The following is a 14,301-nucleotide window of genomic DNA, read 5'->3' on the forward strand; positions in this document are numbered from 1 at the left end:
GTGACCATTCATCCAGATAACTCTTTGTGCTTGTGTTTATAATTGTACATGCCTGGGATCTGGCTGCATGTGCTGTTCTGGAACCTATATTTTTAGATCAGTGCTCTGTAGGCATCTTTCCTTAACAATGAAGGTAAATGTATATGAGAATTTTGATGATATAAAGGCAGTATTTCATGGTTTTATGAGCTTTGACATTGCACCAGATTGCCTGAGTTCAACTGTTCATTCTATCAATTTCTAGCTTTATGAAAGTAAATTAAACTCTCGGTGCCTCAGTTTCTTCATCTCTAAAATGGTTATAATCATGATGCTTTTTTCTTAAGATTCATGTGAGGACTAAATGAGTTAGTATATTCTTAGATCAATGCTTGTCAACTGTTACCTATTATTAGCTATTGCTTTACAGTCTCCTATTAATGAACATTTAAGTTCTTTAAAATTTATATAAACAGTGCTACAGTGAACATCCTTGTCCCTGCATCTTTTTATATTTATGTGATTCTTTTCTTAAGAAAATTCCTAGAAATGAGATTTCCAGAGCAAAAGTCATGACCATTTTCTTGAATGATAGCTTTTATACTTTTCAGAATTTACTTAAGCTTTCTAGCACGAAAATTGTATCCTTCTTGAACTTCACTTATAAATATGAATGTGTTCTATTATCTCTTTTTTAAATTATTAAATAAAAATTTAAGCTTGGGGAAAAAGAAAGTTAAGAAACATCGGCTTAGATTACCATTTGGTGTTTTATGACTTTTAAATTGCTTCTAATTCCATTCCCTGAATGTTTTAGCATGAATACAGCAACTCTGAACCTTGACCAGGTTCTCATGTTCAGAACAAGTGAGTTAGATTAGTGACCTTATACTAATGACCATGATCCTTTGGTAAGAGATTTTTGCAACATGAACCGGTAGTTTAACGGATGATATCTGAGTCTTAAGAAAAATGTTTAATTAATCATCCTACCTTGGCATCCAAATGTGGCAATTAAATGCTTCCTTGTCTCTCCCATATGTGGCTTAATTGATCCTCATGGCAATATTTGCTAGCTGGGTTCCTATCCCATAGCTTTTGTCTCTGAGTCTGTGAACCAATGTTGACTTCCTCTAGTGAAAGAGAGCTTATTCCTTCTACTCTATTCTTTTTTTTCTATCCCTCTGGGGAAATCTCTGCCTTTACTGTCTTCCTTTTTCCTTAGAGGTTAACTTTCCTGAATCTTGTTTTCCTAACCTAGTCTCTGAATGCCTTTCTCTAAACTACGTTTCCATATAATAGCCTGTTTTGGAAAGAAGTTCATCATTTCTTTTCTTTGCATATGTTTTAGTAGATGGGAGCCTGAGAAGATGGTGAAGTCAATATTCAGATTATTTAAAAATTATCTTAATTCATGTTTTTATGAATTTATTCTTCATTTATGCTTCCATTCATACTTTCACATGGTTATCATTCATTTGCTTAGTCATTATGAACTTATTCATGCATGAAATATTTATATACTCCAAATGACTGTATTCAGTTCTCACACATTTATTCTAGCACTCATTCATTCATTAATGCCTTCACTCATGCCTTCACTCATTCAATTATTGAATTCAATCATTTGTTTACATAAAATTCATATACTCAATCATATATTTATTAATTTTTTTCTCTATCAGTCAAGGAAGTGGGAAACCAAGGACATTCAAATTAGGATGGTTTGAAGGGATTATTTACAAAGGTGTGAGCAGAATATAGGAAAACCAGAAGAACTAGGGCAGCACACTTGTGTTAGTAACAGTTGGGTACTGTTAAATTTTCTGGGTCTGAAAGAGACCGATAAATTGAGACCTCTCATTCAGGGATCCTTCCTTGGATGAGAGGGAAACTGGACATAAATACCAAGATCTAATTCTTCTTCCTTTTGCAGATCTCCTGCCAATGCTTTCTCACCACCAATGTGCTCTGAATGGAACTAGAAGTCAGTGTACAAGAGAGGGGGTGGAGGCGGTCCACACAGGTCAGCCTTCTAGGAATAAAGCCGGATGAAGGTGGGTGGAGAATGTTTCCAGAGAGGCAAAGGAAAGATATTCCACATACTCTCTAAGAGTCTGAGACATTCCATCTTCCTTCATCTCCTTTTCCTCTAATGGAAAGAACCAGCTGGGATGGGCAGAAAAAATCCTGCTTAGGAAATTATTTTCATAACAGAGAGTCACGTTGAAAAGAGTCAGCCTGGCTATCCCTGAATCTGTGGATTATACCTCTTTGGAAAAGTCTTTGGGCCTCTCTACTACCCCTTCAAAAGAAGAGTGCTTTCTCCTGGGGCAATATTTTAACAGCACATTGTATCTGGACAATTGCATTCCACATACTATGAGGGCACAGACTGCCTCTTACTTGTCTCGCCTCCCCAGAGACCAGCCAGGGTGTGGCGCAGTGTAAATGTTGAATGAAAGGATGTTGAATGAAAGGATGAATGATACATGAATGTTTAAATCAGAGCGTGTTAAGGAGTTGAGGGAGGTAACGGCATCTTGAATTTCTTTCAATCTCCCACAGGGTGGCAGCAATTACCGTGGTCCAATTTTCTTATTGTGGAATTCAGGTACATACCTTCTTGCAATATCTTATGAATAGAATTAGTCTATTTTAAAAATCATTGTATCAAGGACAGAATAATACACTGAAGATAAGAGAAAAAAATAAAACTTAATTTTTACTGTCACTAAGTATTAGATATGGCACGGTACATTTTACTTTAAAAGGCATTTGGAGAACGAGTGTTACTAGATTTCTGCAAAAATAAAATTTGCCTGCTGTGCAAATGGTGGATAAACAAATGAATTATCTCTGCTTCATGTGGTGCCTAGCTCTGTTATCCGTTCACCCCAAATCACCAGAGTCCTCCCAAACACCTGGCCCTGTTTCTTATTCTCAAAGGTAAGAAGTTCCATAGGTTTCTTAGGTGGCTTAATTCTTTCCCTCTTCTTTCCAACCACTTTAATCTGTGCAGAAACTGCACATTATGCTTCTTATACCGGCCTGTCAATGCTTGAATTCATTGCTGTTTCAGGTCATATTAACTTCTGAAAAATGGCACCATTTTTATTTACATTTATTTATTTACTTTCAAATTTTATTTATTTATTTGTTTGTTTTTTAGTGTTTATTTTTGAGAGAGAGAGTATACAAGCAGGGGAGGGAGAGGAGAGAGAGAGAGAGAGAGAGAGAGAGAGAGAGAGAGAATCCTAAGCAGGCTCCAGGCTCTGAGCTATCAGCACAGAACCCAATGCAGGGCTGGAACCCACGAACTATGAGCTCATGACTTGAAGCGAAGTTGGATGCTCAACCAACTGAGCCACCCAGGCACCTCTATTTTCAAATTTTAATTTAAATTCTAGTTAGTACATACAGATGCAATATTAGTTTTAGGAGTAGAATTCAGTGATTCATCACTTACATACAACATCTAGGGCTCATCATAACAAGTGGCCTCCTAATACACATTACCCATCTAGAAAATGGCACTATTATTAGAAAATTGTTACTGAGTAAATGTTATTTACAAGTTCAGGAGTGATGGTATCCAAGTGAAGTCAAGGGTAATTTAATTTTCTTGAAAGTCTGAGTATCTTAGAAATCAGGAACATTCAGTTAATCCCCTCCCCTCCCCCTGGAGATCTTGCTTGGATTTTGCCACTTTGGCACTGGAGCAAAGATTTCCAAGACTTGTCTTCAAATTTACCAACATTCTGGCATAAATTTTGCCCTGTAACTTTAAACAAAGCTATATCCAAGAGATTAAGAAAAAGATGCTAAATAAAAGGAGACTTTTTGTAACCAAGGGGTCACTGCAGAAGACCAGTAAGAAGACTTAGGTGTGGGTTGGCTAGCTAGACCAGGATTGAATTCCTGAGGTAGGGAAGACGGCAAAAGCAAGCTAGAACTCTGTAGTGGAACACAGGGGTGATATGCTTAAAGGTTTCGACTTCTCAACAACACAGAGGAATTCAAGATGTTTTCAAAATTCTGTTAAGATGGCTGCCTTAGTAACAGACAAGAACAAGAAAGATGAGGCTGTAGGAAGAGAATAAAGGAAAGAATTAGTGTATAACACAACTGCTTTGGTGTATCCTGCTCCCTTGGCAATGAAGAGAGTCCTTGAGATATTGCTTCTCTTGAATCTCCCAGGCTTTTCTCGGTTACTAAGGGAGAGCTCACACTTATTCAATACCTACCACATTCCAGGAACCATATTAATCCTTTTTATCATTTAAGCTTTGCAACAGCTCTATGTCGAAGTACAAATTTCAAAGTAAAAAACATGAGTTTCATACAAAAGTAAAGTCAACACATGTCAAATATATTCAACTCATCAACAAATAAACTAGTAAGATGGCAAAGTTTATTTATTTATTTATTTATTTATTTATTTATTTCAGAGAGCGAGAGAGCATGAGCAGGAAGAGGGCCAGAGGGACAGAGAGAGAATCTCAAGTAGGCTCCACACTCAGCATGGAACACGGATGCCAACTTGGGACTTGGTCCCACAACTCTGGGATCATGACCTGAGCCAAAATCAAGTCAGATATTCAACCCACTGAGCCACCCAGGTGTCCCCAAGATGGCAAAGTTGGTTTCTAGGAACATTTGAGGAAGAGGGGTTTGTGTAGTACATAGAGCAAGATTTAAAAAATTTTTTTGGATGTTTATTCATTTTTGAGAGAGAGAGAGAGAGATAGACAGCGAGTGGAGGAGGGGCAGAGAGAAAGGGAGACATAGAATCTGAAGGAGGCTCCAGACCCTGAGCTGTCAGCAGAGACCAACACGGGGCTCAAATTCATGAACTGCGAGATCATGACCTGGACCAAAGTTGGATGCTTAACCAGCTGAGCCACCTAAGCTCCCCAAAGAAAGATTTTTTTTTTTTTTGAAATGAGTAAGTCAGGCAGAAAAAGACCAATACCAAATGATACCTCTTTTATGTGGAATCTAAAAAGAACTGAACTCAAAACAAAACAAAACAAAAATAAAACAGTGAAATGATGGCTATAAGGAGCTTGGGGGAGGGGGAATGGGAAGAATGTTTAAGAGTATATATTTTCAACTAGTAGAAATAAGTCTCAGAGAGCTAATACATAGCATAGCGATCATACACAGCAAAACTATATTATATAAACATTAAACTTGATGCTAGATGTTAATTGTTTCCATCACTGGAAGAAATAATGATGTGAGGTGACAGAGGTGTTAGCTAACATTACAATGGCAATCATATTGCAATATTAATACATCAAATTAGTATACTGTACACCTTAAACTTAACATAGTGTTATATGTGAATTATATCTCAATTTAAAAAAATCTGTTATTGGGAAAAAAAAGATTGTTAATGCCCTACAGACAATAAAGTTATAACCTTTTGTATTATTTTTTTTCTACTGAACAGAAATCTACAAATTAATATGTAACTTATCATTCTGAGCTCTAATCACATAGCAAATAGGAAAGTCAAACAAGGTAAATTCTTCTAGGGAATCAAACAACCCTTGGGCAGATCTGATAAACAATGACTGAGCATGTTATCATCAATTGAAAGAACATGATATCATCCTTTGTTTTCTATAGTTTCTTGTTTAACCTCCAGGCTTTTTCTTTTTAGACTGAAAGCTCCCTGGGGTCAGGAGCTGGCTGTGTCTTGTCTTTTTCACCACCATAAAAAACATGCAAACACATAATGTGCAGTGACAAGTATAAGTAGGCAGTGAATAAATGTTTGTTTAGCTGAACTGGGTTGAGTTTTAGAAAGGCTAAACTTGGATAAAACCTAATATTAGATGAGTGGCAGATTTCCTGAGATTTCTTCTAACCTCTCAATAGGGAGGTGTATTCATTTCCTAGGACTATTGAAACAAATTATCACAAACTGGGCACCTTAAAACAACAGAAATTTATTCACTCACTGTTCTGGTGGCTAGAAGTCTGAAATCAAGGTGTTACCTGGGCCATGATCCTTCCTTGCCTCTTCCTAGCTTCTGGTGGTTGCCACCAATCTTTGGTGTTTTTTAGTTTTTAGCTGCATCACTCCAATTTCTGCCTGTCTCCACATGGTTATCTCCCCTCTATGTGTGTCTGTATCATGAGGACACCAGTGATTGGATTACAGCACACCCTAATCCAGTCTGATCTCATCTTAATTTATATCTTAATTAAATCTGCAAAGACTCTATTTCCAAATATAACATTCACAGTACCCCACATTAGGACTTGAACAGATCTTTATGGGGGACACAATCTGTAACGTGCAGGAGGTTTTGGCTTTAGGAAGTCTTGGGATCAAATACCTTTGTACCATTTAGTCAAGTGAGTATCTCTCACTGTTGTTTGTAGGCTTTCTGCTAACCCAGGTGCTAGGGAAAAGTTCTGTTCTTAGCCAGGTGCAATTTCGGAAGGCCCAGGCACTTATCATGACTATTTTACATCAAGTCAGCTTGACCTTGTATCTCTAGTTCTAATAATAAATGCCTTTCATGTTTCCCACAGTAAAGTCCTTGCCTTTCACCCAGGTTCTAGCAGATGGATTCTTATCTTGACCCTGCCATATCTGTTTTGGTAACTGCCCAAGAGACTGATTCTTCAGGGACCTAGTCCGTGCCCTGCTCTTGCAAGAGTACCCAGGTGCCAAAAATGCCAGCTGAGCAGCATGAGTTACTAAACAAGGAAGGAGCAGACAGACGTTCCACTCTGACTGACAAAGAGAAAAGGGACTGGAGACGACCTGTTCCTTTTTGCAGTCAGCCTGGCAATTGCACGAGGGGTGGTCAACAGATTTTTAATCCAGGTGGGTGCCGGTGGCATACCATCAAGGTGCCTGTGCCAGAGGGGCCTGTAGGGGGTTGGCGCAATAGCCGTTCTCAGCCTTTGGTGGCTGTAGAGAGCAGTAGTCTTCAAGTTTTTAGCTTAAAAACCTTGCAGATTCATTCTGAGAAACTATGAATCCCCCCCCCCGCCCCCCGCACACATTTTTTTAAGTTAGCATCTAAAATGTTTCACCATTAGTTTAAATGATTGCAAAAATTGTATTTTTTGGCATTTTGTAACATGTTAACATTTTAAAATAAAACTGTTTCATCACTCTTACAAAAGCTTCCAGAGGAACCTAAATGCTATGATTTGATATCCCACTACTATGTCTTTGCATATTTGTGAGCAATATCTTTTAAAATGGTTGGAATTTGCCCTCATTTTTTTTTTCTTCCTTGAACTCACATTTCCATTTTAATTCTTTCACAGAACTTAACCCTCAATACGTTTTTAAGCATGAAAATGAAAGTGTTTTGTTGTTTACTGTCCTATTTTTCTATAAAATCAAAACAAAACAAAATAAATAAAATTTTCATAAAAAATTTTTCATGAAAATTGTCTTCTTGACAAAAACCATAAGGTTCTGAGGGTTAATACCTTTTTTTGGGGGTTGAGTTATTATAACCATTATCGGTACATAATCATTAAAGCAACATAAAGATAATAAATTTTGGCATTAATAAATACAAAAATGCAAAATTTTTATTGGAAATCCAGTTCCCAATGAAATAACTAGGTTTTTCCCTACAATTAGTTCATGAACCTGTGAATGATAATTACTCACTACTGGAATCAGACAGAGTTTAAATTAATTCTATTACTTTTTCATTTTTATAGACATCTGTGCTAAGAAATATTATTTATATAAACAGGTAGCAAAAATGGAAGGAGTTAGGTAATAACAATGTTAGCCAATTTTTTGAGCTTCTTCTGAATTATGTGCTAAAAATAATGATAACAATTATTTTAACTCATTTATTACCTGACAATTTAACTAGATCATCTTTCAAGTGGGCAAAAGAAATGAATTGGAAGCTACACGACTTGCAAAATGATTTGTTGCCCAGTCATCAGAGGCATTCAGTTTTCCACATTTGTAGGATATGTATTGAAAAGGATTTACCAAGACTTAAAAAGTGATTATTAATTATACATATTACTCTTTCACTTTGAGATACCTTGAGTAATTCAGTATACCTAGGGAGAAACGGGAAAACTGAAATGTCATTTATTTTCTATACCTGTGCTAATACTATATGTCTTATAAAATGCTATTGTCTTATCACATCATTTAACTATGCTTTTATCTAAATCTTGGAGCCGAAAATTTTATTTATTTGGATAGTAGAAAGGTCTAATAGGCAAACTAGTCATCTTTGTTAGTCTGATCAGCTCCGGTCAGACTTACTGTCTATCAGAAAAAGTCTGACCTCAGTTTTCATTTTAAATATATGTGTTATGCATTTAAAAAAATAGTATAGAAATAACTGGGAAAAGGTTATGGAACATATTTTATAAGATAGATTACTAAAAGCAGTCAAGCTTTAAATGATGTAGATCCAACATGGTTAATTCATCAATGTTATAACAAGTTATAAATAGGTAATAAATCAAAATGCTAGTTCTCATTACTTAATTTATAATGATACAGTGTAATTTGTAGCTTAAAATATAACTATTTATGAGATAGAGAGTATGATTAAAAACTATCTGAGGGGTGCCTGTGTGGCTCAGTCAGTTGAGCATTTGACTTAGGCTCAGGTCATGATCTCACAGTTCATGAGTTTGGGCTCTGTGCTGACACCTCAGAGCCTGGAGCCGGCTTCATGTTTGTGTCTCCCTCTCTCTCTGCCCCTCCCCCACTCACATTTTGTCTCTCTCTCTCTCTCAAAAATCAATAAACATTAAAAAAATTTTAAAAACAAGTATCTGAGATGCAGGTATTCAGCTTTTGGGAATAACTAAATAAGAGTCATATATAAAATTAGAATTAACTCCATTAATTTTGTTAGGCATCATGACCAAGCTTCCTATGTATTTAAAGAAAAAGAAATATAAATAGTTCTATGAGAAATAATCAGGGGCGCCTGGGTGGCTTGGTTGGTTAAACGTCCGACTTTGGCTCAGGTCATGATCTCATGGTCCTTGAGTTCGAGCCCCACGTCGGGCTCTGTGCTGACAGCTCAGAGCCTGGAGCCTGTTTCAGATTCTGTGTCTCCCTCTCTCTGCCCCTCCCCTGTTCATGCTCTGTCTCTCTCTGTCTCAAAAATAAATAAACGTTAAAAAAAAATCAACCCAACAGCTAACATTTATTTTTAAAAAATAAAATTGAAAATATTAAATATTTTGAGATGAAATAAAATCAAGTTTAATTGTAATTGAAGGAAATATTTCATTGTATAATTTGATAAAAATAGATTACACCTCTATATTGCACCAATTCTAAAACACTGTAAAGTTTTATGGGTAATTTTTATTCACTGAGTCTTTATAACCTTGGTAATTCAAGAAAACATTTTAGTTACATGAAATCAGTTACTGTGGTCAATAGTATCTAAGGTGATTCTCCATGATCCCTGCCACCTGGAATTCACACCTTTGTGTAATCCCTTCCCTTCCCTTCTAACCAAAAGAATATGGCAAAGGTGATGGGAAGTGATTCTGTGGCCATGTAATGCTATATAAGACTCTGTCCTACAAGGAAACATTTTAGAACCTCTCCTTAATGTTTTGATGAAATAATTGGCCATATTGAGGAAACCTGTGTGGTAAGGGGCTATGGGTTGCCTTTAGGAGCTGATTGTGGTCTCAAAAATCTAAAAACTGCTGGGGTACCTGGGTGGCTCAGTCAGTTAGGCATCTGACTCTTGAGTTTGGCTCAGGTCATGATCCCAGAGTCATGGGATCAAGCTCCACATCCCATGTTGGGCCTGTGCTGAGCATGGAGACTGCTTGGGATTCTCTCTCTCTCTGCTTTCCCCCTCACTGCTTGCATGCATGTGCTTTCTCTCTCTTTCTCTAAAAAAAAAAAAAAAAAGTTAAAGACTGCCAGAAGCTGACAGTCAGCAAGAACCCAAGCCCCTTAGTCCTACAACTCTAGGAAATGAATTCTACCAATAACCTGAGTGAGATTGGAAGTGGATCCTTCTCCAGTCAAGCCTTCAGGTGAGAATTCAGACCAACTAACACTCTGATTACAACCTGTGAGACCCCAAGCAGAAGACTCAGCTAACTCTAACCAGAAACTCTAACCCACAGAAACTGTGAAATAATAAATGTGTGTTGTTTTAAGCTGTTAAGTTTGTGGTAATTTGGTCATGCATCAATAGATAACTAATATACTAATATATTCAACTTTGGCATTTTTAAGGTGCTTTCCTTTACAAATAACTACAAATTCTAGAAAGGAATATTAGAATATCAGAAAAGAATTATTTATGTTTAAATATGGTGGGGTGTTCATTTTTTTAAGGACCAAATATATCTCACTGATTCTTCTGTTTTTGTTGTTGCAGATTTTCTTTCTTTCTTTTTTCTCTTTCTTTCTTTCTTTCTTTCTTTCTTTCTTTCTTTCTTTCTTTCTTTAAATTTATTTTTTAATTTACATCCAAGTTAGTTAGCATATAGTGCAACAATGATTTCAGGAGTAGATTCCTTAATGCTCCTTATGCATTTAGCCCATCCCCCCTCCTATAACCCTCACTGATTCTTTTTTTTTTTTTTTTTTGCTTTATTTTCATGGAACTCTTCCCGAATAATGCTTTTATTAATGTTTATTTATTTATTTTATTAATGTTTATTTATTTATTTTGAGAGAGAGAGCATGCATGTGTGTGTGTGTGCATGCACATGTGAGCAGGGGAGGGGCAGAGAGAGAGAGAAAGAGAGAGAGAGAGAGAGAATCCCAAGAGGCTCCACATTGTCAGTGCAGAGTCCGATGTGAAGCTCGATCTCATGAGCCATGAGATCATGACCTGAGCCAAAATCAAGAGTTGGACACTCAACCAACTGAGCCATCCAGGTGCCCCCAGAATAATGCTTTTTTATCTTTACTTCTTTGTCAGTAGATAGGAAATGGAAGAGGCAAAATCCTTACATGAGAAGTTTCATTATTCCCATTACCTTACTACCACATAACAGACTCTGTAGTCTAAAATACTCTGTTTATAACACAATGCTTTCCTTTTAACAGAAATGTATACAAGACTAGGAAAGACAAGAAGCTCTAAGGGTTTATTATGACTTGATTAATCATTAAAGCAGTCTACTCTTTGTTTAGTCCCCTGGAGGTTTTTACACCGAAAGAAGTGCTCCGCTGTAAGACTTGGGGTGGGGTGAGTGAGAGGTGTGTCTTTATTTTAAAAGTGGGAGAAGAGCTGATGTGAACACAGGCACATTCTCTGGCATACCAGTTTTGGGAAGAGTATCTCTGGAAGTTAAGGATCTGGAAATTGATTCTCTTTACATTTTCCCTGCTTATATATCCCTTGGAAAGTTTCAGTAATTGATTAATCAGAGGCATCCCTAACAACTAAAAAGTCCAGCCTCCTGATGTTGACATTTAGAGCCAGGCTTCAGTTCTCAATGGAAGGATAAAACTAAAGGGAAGAAAATACTCTCCACCCTCTTGAAGCTTATACTCTGGTGGAAGGAGAGAGACTGAACAAAAATTAATAAGTTATATGACATGTTAGAAGATTAAGTGTTACAGAAGAACATAAAGAAGTGGGATGTAAGTATGAAGATTGTAGTTTAATGAGTTGGTAATTGCAGTCTTCCCTTAGCAGGTTGAATTTGGACAAAGATTTGAAGGAGGTGAGGGCAGGAGCTATGTTAATATCAGGGAGAGAGTTCCATGCAAAGTAAATTGAATCTGATTCATACTGGATTTCTAATCTGTAACATTAGGTACTGGAAGACAATGAAGCAATATTTTTATAAGATTCTGGGGGGAATGGTTGAATCCCTAGAATTCTACACCCAGCTAAACTATCATTCACATAATGGGAAAGAAAGGGCAACTTTAAATATGCAAGAACTTATATCTCCTTTAGGAAAAGTGTACTTGAGGCAGTTATTTTTGTCAAATTAATGTAAGCCAGAAAAAGTAATTCAAGAAAAAAAAATGTAGTCTGCTTTGCAAGAAATGGTAGTGAGCAATAAAACTAGTAAAATTATAATTAAATGTAAGTAATTAAGTAATTGTTTGAATTGTGGTTGTAGAGTTTAATGTAGTAATTTAAAAGGTTGTTTGAAATAGAAGAAGAAGAATGTAAAAAGTTAAAAATAAGAGCCTGTAATCTTAGATCTAGATTTTTAGAAAGAAAACATGGAAAACTGGCACAGTACAAAGGTGGGCAAAAGTTTAATAGAGAAGGGGCAAGTAAAAGCACTATAAACTTTGTATCTTTTTGGAAGAAAGGCATAAAATGTTAACTCTGGCCTTTTTTTTTTTCTTTCTAACATTTAAAGGTTAACACAGTCAGAATAAAAATGGAGTAAAAGCCTTATCCTTATAATGAAGGGTAAAAATGAATGGTACTGACAAAGATTATGGCTTTATCTTGAAGCTTCATTTTGCAATAACAGTAACCGGTAGAAGAAAAAAAAAAACTTTAAAAGGAAGAGAGGGAAAATGGAAGAGAATGTGAGTGCCTATTTAGAACAGGGAGTCAACAGTAATGATGAACTAGATAATAAACCCAGTATAACCTTGGTATAAACTTCCTACTGAGGACTAGAACAATCTCAAAAAATACACACACTCTCTCTCTCTCTCTCTCTCTCTCTCTCTCTCTCTCTCTCCCCTTTTTCATACACACACATACTCTCTCCCCTTCTTCCTCTCCTTCCTTCTTTCTCTCTTTCCCTATTTCTTTGGAGAAGATGAAAGCATAGATAGAAATGTGAGCCCATTTGGGACTGCTTTTTCCTAGTGACGTCTGCCAATTTTAGAAAGAGTCAAAGGACAAAAACTGCATAGAGCTTCTGAGAGACTGCTAAAGTTAGGAAGACAAAAATGGTGTTCAAGGCCCATCAAACCAGGAGGCCTTGGTAAATCATCCAGTCTTTGGGTTGTGATCTGGAAGAGCTATACCCTAGAATAAACCAGAAACAGACAGACTGAAGCCCAGCTGTAAATAGTCTCAATCAGAATTTTTAAAATCTGGAATTCCTTGTGTCTCCAGCTGCCAACCAGAAGTAAACATAAATCCTCCCTAACAATTTTTCATATACACTGTCTGGTGTTAGTAACAAGGACGTTTAGGATACAAGACAACATGTTCAATATTCAGGGAAGAAACACAAAATACAAATGGATCTATGGAGGATCTAAATATTGAAGTTGTTACTCACAAACTTTATGTTAGTATGTTCAAGAAAATGAAAGAAGACCAAAAATTTCAGCAGAGAACTGAAAAGCGTGCGTACGCACGCGCATACACACACACACACACACATACACACACACACACAAAGCAGATGGAAATTCTAGAGTTGAAAAAATATGGTAATTGGATTTAAGAACCCATCTTTTCAGGAGCACCTGGCTGGCTCAGTCAGTGGAATAGCTACCCTTGATTTCAGGTTGCATATAATGCAATAGATCCTGCTCAGCTTACAGAACTGAAGTGCATTGATCAGGTATTATCTACTATCCCAGCATATATGCATCACTAGATGAGGGGCAGGGTACTGGATCAGCCAGTACTGGTACTGGTACCAGCAAAACTGAGAATGCTCAAGGGAAAGTAAAAATGTTTCAATTATTACAAAATCAGTTATTATATATCAACAAATTAAGGGTGAAATACTAATAATCACATAGATGAAAAAATAAATTTAACAAAATCAAATATTAATTCCTGATTCTTACAACTGACTCTTTGTAAACTAGAAGAAGACAATTACCTTAATGATATCAAGATTATGTTCCAGAAACCAACAACACACATTGTACTTGAGTGAAATACAAGACTAGACCTATTTCTGTTAAGTTTAGAAATTAGGGGTATCTATGGGGCGCCTGGGTGGCCCAGTCAGTTAAGTGACCGACTCTTGGTATCGGCTCAGGTGGTGATCTCACAGCCATGAGGTTGAATCCTATCTCAGGCTCCATGCTGAGCGTGGAGCCTTCTTGAGATTCTCTCTCTCTCTCTCTCTCTCTCTCTCTCTCTCTCTCTGACCCTCTCCCACTCTCTTTCTCTCTTTCTCCCCCTCACTCTCCCCAAATGAATAAACATTAAAGAAAAAGAAATTACAGTATCTTTTTTGCTATTTTTTAACATTCTTCTGAATGTTCTAGTCAATGCCATAAGAAAAATAAGCAAAAAGCATACTATCAGAAAGGAAAAGCAAAAATATTTGCAGATGATATAATCTCTATATATACCTAGGAATCCTAGGATAGTTGACTTAAAAACATATTTAGCCAATGGAAAGATCAGA

This window comes from Herpailurus yagouaroundi, unplaced genomic scaffold (assembly GCF_014898765.1).
Source record: "Herpailurus yagouaroundi ecotype Mexico unplaced genomic scaffold, PumYag 159, whole genome shotgun sequence".
Lineage (NCBI taxonomy): Eukaryota > Metazoa > Chordata > Mammalia > Carnivora > Felidae > Herpailurus > Herpailurus yagouaroundi.